The sequence below is a fragment of the Cynoglossus semilaevis genome, chromosome 16 (assembly GCF_000523025.1).
Source record: "Cynoglossus semilaevis isolate Cse_v1.0 chromosome 16, Cse_v1.0, whole genome shotgun sequence".
Lineage (NCBI taxonomy): Eukaryota > Metazoa > Chordata > Actinopteri > Pleuronectiformes > Cynoglossidae > Cynoglossus > Cynoglossus semilaevis.
Genome location: NC_024322.1, coordinates 4,628,168 through 4,636,594, shown reverse-complemented (window position 1 = coordinate 4,636,594; position 8,427 = coordinate 4,628,168). Strand labels below are relative to the sequence as shown.

At 41.3% G+C, this 8,427-nt stretch overlaps 1 long non-coding RNA gene across 1 annotated transcript in view; it reads left to right on the top strand.

The window, feature by feature from the left end:
- Positions 1-907: 907 nt before the first annotated feature.
- LOC107989797 (uncharacterized) overlaps positions 908-8,427 on the top strand; it is a 28,666-nt gene continuing 21,146 nt past the window's right edge. Inside the window, exon 1 of the long non-coding RNA XR_001761310.2 lies at positions 908-3,855. This is a non-coding gene — a long non-coding RNA (uncharacterized LOC107989797). The remainder of the gene's footprint in view (positions 3,856-8,427) is intronic.

Here is an 8,427-nt window from a genome sequence, read left to right as displayed (position 1 = left end):
TGGAATAACCTTTAAGTTAACCTAAAACACCTACTAGTTGTAACAGGGTGAAATAAAGCTAGCTCAAAAATAACCAAGGTCAACAACAGCTACGGAGTAGATACAGCTGATGAGTATACAAACCTAAAAGTCCTTAAAAGTTAGCATGAAGAAGGAGTCAGAATGTAATATAAAGTAGTAGTCAAGACATTGCCTATTGTGAACTCTCTGAGATCGTTCTGAAATAGTTTGGAATGATTTATTACATTTAGCTGAGCATAATCAAAACTTAGCCAAAGAAGAATATAAAGTAAAACACAACATAAACCAGGAAGATAAATGTTAGCAAAAAGGTGCAAAAGATAAGTAAAGTTTTCCTCTAAACTGAAAGAAAAAACAAATTCAAGTTAGTCAATAAGTAATAAATGTTAGCCAGAAACTACAAATGAGCTAAATAGCTAACCAAACATGTGAAATGTGTTTATTTGTGAATCTATTAAAAACCCTCTAAATGTCTCCTTTAGTTTCTATCAGTGTCGTGCGTTTGTGTGATTTTAAGTGAATCACACACACACACACACACAGGTTGCTGAGTGTTTCGTTGTGAGTCATATAGAATCCTCCCACACGTTGTGACCTTTCAGTTGCTCCTCATATTCTAAATATCTTTTTTAAACAAAGGGTGTGTTTTTCACTGCCCGACTGTTGCGTAATTCTGTGCGCACCTCTCATTTCCTTGGTCATGTCTTTGATTTGTTTAAACTGTATTTTGGATTAGAAAAGAAAAGTCAGAGGAAAGAGGAAAATACAATGAAAAGGAATGAGATTTTTCTTTTTTTTTTATGGGGAGGGGGGGGGGGTGCGTGCTCCAGATAAGTCGGATGCAAGAATCCTCAGTTGTTGTTATTTAATTTGCAGTATAGAACATTAACTTTTATCCTCTATGCTTTTGCACCGTATTAGTTGCTCCCAAAAGTGGCTTGAGGGAGAAGTGCGCACAAACTTCATCCATGCGCAATTTGGAAACTTTAAAGTGTCTTTTTACGCACGCTGCTATTCACTTCTAGTAACAAATGAAATGACTTTTGCAGCTCATAGTCAAATAACACAATTTAAACTTGTGGAATGACATAATGTCTTTGGTTAAGAGGGTAAAAGAATCCTGTAAACGTTTAATTTCTGTGCGCAAACAGGAGATATTTGGCTGAGAGGCTGTCGATGCAACAGCTCCTTCTTCATCGATGACCTTTAAAAGAAACCACAGCCCATCAGATAACTGAACAGGGCCACCGTGTCTTTGCATTCTGACTGTGCGTCAGCCCACACAGCAGGCAAATAGTCAAATACTCGCCTGGCAGCCTGCATGAAGCGAGTGCGTGACACGCCCCAAAAAACACGCACACGCAGGATAAGTTAGAGCTCGAGTGTCGTCTGACGGTTTGATTTGTTTTTCTCTGAGTTGTTTTTTTAAACTTACATTCGCACAGGACATCGTTAAAGTTTTGTTTATTATAATTTAAAAAAGAAAGGGCAGTGCACACACACAAACACACACGGTAGGTGAAATGGGCGTGTGTCAGGGTTTGTCTTAGTTGTGATGAACGACAGAATGCTTAATACGCACTTTTTATTTTCCTTCGTATAACGCCGTTGTTCGTGTACTCCTTCGCACATATTGCTGCAGATTTTATTTTACTTTTTGCATGAAATTATAATAACACTGCACATACTTGACACCAAAGACCCGGCCTCTGTGACAGATGACCTGCAACGCAGAGACAGGAGAACACCTGCGTCAGACATCTCTGGAGGTTTGACACTTTACACCGAGCATTAACTAGTTCCCCCGGACTGGGTTGGTGGTAAAGAAAGGAAAGGTTTTGTGTCGCGTTGCAACAATACTTACTTTAACTCATCCCCTTAAAGAGGGATATTTTACCAATGTGCAAAACACCGCAAAAATACCTTTGGAAAATGTCATGTAACAGGTGTGGTATGACTTAAAAAACGTGTTTTTTCATTTGTTTTTTATCTTTAACATATCATTGACAATCTGTTTTCCTCCAGTTCGTGTGCAGGACACGTCTCTAACGGAGAGGCGGGGGTCATTTCTATTGAGTTTGAGTTTTGTAGCTCAACAAATTACTGCAAAGTTCCATTTTGTGTAGAGAAAAGTCTGAACTAATCTTAAATTAGTACACAACTACACATACGAAGCAGAGGAAGGATAACGTGCACCACTGAGGCCTGGCTGTGTCCGAGGTGTCCTGCTAAGTTGGACTGCGAATCATGTCCATTTTTATCGATACATCCTGTTAACTAACTATTGTAACTTTACACTAACCAGCATTTTAACTTCCAGTCTTTCTCTTCACATTCGTGAGGTAAACAGGTATGCCACAGGTTGACCACAGCCTGGAGCGGTAAATGAGTCAAAAATGACCCTCCGTGTGCACGTTTTTTTCTTCTTCTTCTTCATTTTTGTATCGCTTTGTCTTCGATGCGTTTTCTGGCGTGTGTTGTCAAACAGCATGGCGTTGTGAGGGGCGAGGGCGGGGGTCTGTAGCCGGTGACTCCGTTGACACTAACAACTTCCTGACGCAACGCTGCTGTAACAGCGGCAGGGAAACAGGCAGCGCTCACCTTTTTATATCCACTCAACCTACAGTACATGATCCTATTTCTGCATCTATAAGCCGTCTGTCTGCACTCTGTGTCTGTCTGTCTGTCTGTCTGTCTGCCGAGGTTGTACTACAGACTGTTTTGGGTTTGAAGTGTTCAGCCCCGGCGCTGGTACTTGTTGCGTTGCCCTGTGTCCCCGGCAAGCAGGAAATCAAAATACCTGTCCTGCTGTGTCCCAACTGTCCTGCTGGTTTGCAGTAGAGTTACATGTCTCTTCTCCTGCCACAAAGGGACGACAGTAGGAAGTTCTAACTTTGGTTCAATATTTAGGTTGAGTAATCCAAAGAGTTTGAATCGGATGGAAATGAATACGAGGCGTTTATTGCTGAGGTAGCAGGGCAGTGAAGGCGTCACTGAGCCTGTCTTCACCGCCCAGCAGTGTCCGGAACTGGCACAGTTTGGAGTGGAAACAGAGCAAAGGCGTGTGTGGAAGGTTGAACTCAGGTTGAGAAGCTTGCAGCTTTAGTGGATTAAATAGATAACGAGAAAGAAAGATTGTGTGCAAATCCTAATCTGCAGAAATCCACGGGGTTGTGTATGCAAAGGTCTCCTCTCTGCCGTGCGCACTGGGCGCACGGAGGTGTGGAGCACCGAGTCTGGGTCTTTTCAGAGCCTTTGGGACCTGGGCGGCCGTGTGCCCTGTCTGATTCACTTGGAAACGATGATCATGATCGAGAATTTAGTCGATAAGACGACTCGGTGACCTCTTTTGGTTGGATGTGTGTTTTTTGTGTGTGTGCGTGTTGTGCTCGGCCCTGCGAACTACACAGGCTTCAGTTGCGCTCTATAGTGTTTGTGTCAGAACATGAGTAAATGTCCCCCCTCTCTCTCTCTCCCTCTCTCCCTCTCTCTCTGTCTCTCTCTCTCTCCGTCGCTCTCAGTCGTATCCACCGCTCCGCCCCACCACCACCACCATCACCACCACCTCCTCCTCCCCCCCCCCCCCCCCCCTTTTCGCAACATTGACGCAACCAAAAACACTGGGAACAAAAGAAACAACTTCCTTGAAGCTTTGCTGAAACTGCACTTAGTCGGAGGACGCGGAGGGCTGGTTGTCAACCAACTTGCCTTGGAGGATGGACGCTTCGAGGTTGAAGGTTGTCACCGCGGACTGACCGGCTGGCAGAGAGGAGAAGAGAGGAGAAAGAAAAGATGCGGAGTCGATCACTCCGGTACGCATCCAGCCCTCACCGAGTAAGTGCCGTATGAGGACTCACTGGAGTCATTTCAACTTTTGGTTCCTTTGTGTGACAGGGAAATCTAGCGGAGTTTAACAGCCTCCATTCGTTGTAGTCCAGGCTGAAGTAAAGTCCATTTGTAAATGCCGCTCGCTGTCGAATAGACTTCGTATATAATACAATATTCGCCCTAGTGACATTCGAAACGTTCCCACAGTCGGAGCGGTGTTTTGCACACACGCTGTTAAATGAAATGCTAAGTTTGGACCATTCATAACACAGCTGTCAACAACGGCAACAATAAAAAAGACACGGTGTTGCTTTCATTGTGACAGAGAGGGGACTTTATATGTGAAGGCGACTGAGAAAAGACAGTGTTTATTCAAAATACTAGTGTTGAGTATTTGACCGGACTTCAACTGCGACTGTCACTTATTTTATCGCTCATTGTTTTTATGCACCATTCGCCGGTTGCATGAGAAGATCCCGGTGATCGACAAACAACAATGACCACAGTGAAGCACTGCGATCATTTCATAATTCTGTAGATATTACTATTATTTATTCGGAGTACATGTGCTGTCGTTGTAGTTGTCCACCCGTGTGTAAGTTCGCTCCGGACTGTGATCCGCAGTTAGGGCGGACGACGCTCGGTGGCTCCGTGTCGCGTCGGTGTTTTTACTGCATGAACAAAGAGCTGGATGGAGTAGTCGGCTGGAGCGTCGGTGGAGGAGCAGGCGGGCTGTTTACAATAATAACACGATCGAGATGACGTCACCTGACTGACGGCCACCTCGGTCAATAGGGAAGCGGCGTGGCCATCAGCAACACGCTATATTTGGAAAGTGGTTACATCATCGAGGTACAGCGACGGCCTACGGTGGGAGGGACTTCCGTTGGAATAGTCAGTTTGTAGTCCAGAAACAGGACAATGAGTGGATCACCGTGGCTCTCTGGAGCTTCACAACTGTGTTGTTTTTTTTGTTTTTTTGGATGTTGACATTCACCTTTAGGCTTGGTTTTACTTTTGGGGTTTTTAGATGATTTCAATTAGTCTTTAAAGCCCGGTGACTTAATACTCTTTTAGACTGCTAGAGACAAAAGATCATTGACCTTATGTAAGAAATGGACATGCCTTAACAAATAGAGTGGTGGATGTTTGTAAGAGAATTATAGTCACATATCACACATTTTTAGTGTCAATAATAATTTTCCTCAACAGTTTATGATCACAATTACTATTTTTACATATTTATAATGATAGTCAAGCTGTCAATTAATTGTGGTCTACACTCACATGGGCCATTCCTTGTCATCTTGACATCAATTTTCACATTTACAAGTCCATTTAGTGGAAAACAGTCAATAAAGCTTGACAAGAGATGTGGCAAAAGAAGTAAATTGAAAAAAATTGAATGGGGAAAAATTGTACTTCATTAACTGTCTAATTATAGAAAGTTCAAGGGATTTATATTTTTAATGCAAAGGCTACGTCAATTTCTTATCAACCTAAAAGTGGTCCCTCCGCTAAGATCTTTTGAGATCATTTTTATTGTGTAGGATTCACTTCACTGCACTAATAACGATAGTAAGTGTATTTGTCAGCGTCTGTAGTAGCACTAAAAAATTAGGACAGACCTAATCTTAATTATAAAGTGCATTTTGACCATCAAATGCACCCTCTGTCTTTACCTATAATGCACCATTATCATACAGTCAGGTTACGTCATACTTGATATGGGACCTGTAATGACTCATACTGATATGTTTCCAAATCACTTGATCTGTTATCGGATACATAACATAACATTGAGTGCAGTGCAACATTTTCCAAGTGTCATAGAAATGCTACGCTAAGCACAGACTCTTTTAAAGACTGCAAATGTGCCGTCATGGTGAGCAGACAGTGGGTGAAGGCTGCAGGTGTCTGACACACTGCAGTTACAGTTAGGAATGGTTTAGTACCAAAACCCTGACTTCAAACTGCTTGCCTTTTGAATTCATCAGTATTAACGGTGTCGCCCAGTAATGGACCAGTTCAAATACCACCAAATTATGAATTTTAAATATGTCGCGCACAAACATGTCGTCAGCTGCAGGACTTTGACCGTTAATGACGTATTGTTTTTTAGGCAAGCAGTGGCGATGCTCCTGCTACTACTACTGCTGCTGCTGCGGATGATGATGATGATGAAGTCCTCACGCTAAGACTTGTCTTTGTGTGACAGGGGCTCTGATGTCATTCACTCTAGTCCAGAACAGTCTGTGAAATGTTTTTGATCGTTGCTCTTCGTTGAGTCCAAAGGGGATTTTTACAGTGATTTTGTTCATTTCTAATTGCTCAGAGGACTTGGAAAAAACAATAGGCAGTTATTCCTGGCCAAACCGGGAATTGGACAAGTGGTTTGTAGGGGGGTTTCACAAAAACTAGGATGAGCTTCTCTTTAATCTTTTGCCATAACAACATATGACCAACATATGACCAGTAGTCACAACCAAAGAGTCACTGTCTGTGTGTCGGTCAGTTTTTCTTCTGCCACAGCTCTGTTTAATCCGCCGTTTATGTGTCAATGTAAGCTGTTTGTGTTTGGGTTGCTGCAATGCAGATTGCAACACGTCACACATGTATATCTTTATTGTTAAATTTCTTATGAGGGTTTTCATTTATAAAAGTTCATACAGTCAGCCCACAGACAAAGGGAAACTTAAACCCACTCCTTAAATGAACCAATTCCTGAAGATGAAAAGAGTAATGTGGGGTCGACTTCTGTGGAATACTGTAAATTTCTAACATAAACATTCTTCTTGTTGTTACAGCAATGCTTGGTAAATGTTCCTATTTCATTTGTGGTATAATTTAAACTCTTCTTTCGACACTGACTGCAGTCTTTTATATGTCTGGTGAAGAACAGCATGTGAATAAGGTTTTGAGACTACGTGAAAAGTCTAACGTTGCAAAACATGTCATGATAAAATAGCAGGTCATATACGTCCCTGCTTCATGGGATTGGGCTGTAAAAAGTTTTTTAAATTTTAAATTTTTTAAAGTGTAAAAATTGCCGGGTTACACCGGAAAAAAACACTTTTTTTCTTCTTCAGATCAGTCAGATCAGCTTATATATTAGATGGATATACTGTTCTTAGAGGTTTGGATTTATAACCTGACGTTTCACCGGAGCGCTGCAAATTTGTTCAGATGCATCTGAGTGAATTAGGAGGAGCAACCCGTGAAGGCAACAGAGTCAGAAAGATTTTCACAGAGTGATGTTGTTCCCCAGCCTTGTGTAGCGATACTGCATCTGTCTGAGTACAAAGTAATACAGTTAGGGCTGTAGTGAATAGTCTCTTTAATATGTCTGCTATGACTTTTCAGTGTGAGCTCTTTGATTGAGAGTACTCGGCTGAGTGTAGTATTGCACTATTTATTCTCTTCACACTGTGTGCAAAATGTGTCAAGTCAAGTCTGCTTTATTTGTAGAGACCAAAATTGACAAAACACGTTTGACTCAATGGAGTTTACGATTTGAAATAAGAATTGAAATTAAACTTAGAGATATCCACCGAAAAAAGATCTATGAGGGTGAAAATGAGGAGTGTGTATACAGTTAATGTATTTACCAAGTTGAAATTAACAATACAGCAGGACAAAAATCACACACAAGCAGCATTTTAGCAACCGGAAGAAATCTCCAGCAGATCCAGACTCAGTGTTGGTGTCTGCCTTGGCAAAGGGAGAAAGGGAAGGATTGGGGAGACAGCACGGGGGAAGAAAAGAGAGGAGGAAAGAAAATAAGAACAGGAGTAGACATCAACACTATAATATGTAGAGAAGCAAACAAGTTCCACTTTATTAGTTTTGAATTAACAATTCATGCCCTTATAACTTCATTACTTAGTTAATATCGATGACACCTGCTCCGAAATAATTGAGTCTCAATTGATCAGTCACTATGATAACGTTAGGGTCAGTTCTCACATTCAACACTTTTTTATGACAATTTATGTTGAAGTCTCTGTCCCAAAGATACATCATCAATTAAATGTTTAATTGCGATGACAATGTACCAACTTACTAAATTATTAACTGACGACCGTCATTCAATGTAATGTAGGTGAGGCAGAAGTCTGCTGGTAATAGTCTGAGTCAATGAGAAACTTCAACACCATATCCTTTTCTTTATTAGAGGGTTTACTCAAACTGGATTTGATTTATTTTAACGTCCTTAAATTATTCATTACAGCAGCCACTGCCATGCAGTCCTACAACACAGGGTTCTATTTTTCATAGTGAATAAATAATCAAACTGCCCTTTTTTTATATTTTCAGCTGTGTGTCGTGTGTGTCAAACTTAAGTTAAAAATCTGGCATGTGATGACTGTGTTTATGTTGTGCAGTTTGCCAAGCATTTAGTGTAAACATACTGTAAACGCTGTATACAAACTATTTAAAGATGATTTATACAGCGTGAATGCCGTTCTACACGCATGAATAGCAATTCTGGAGAACTTGTTGAAGTGCTCTTGTAGCTGTTGAAAGAGTTCTAGATGGCAGCTGGAAAACAGCAGAGAATTTGAATAATCCTGTGAG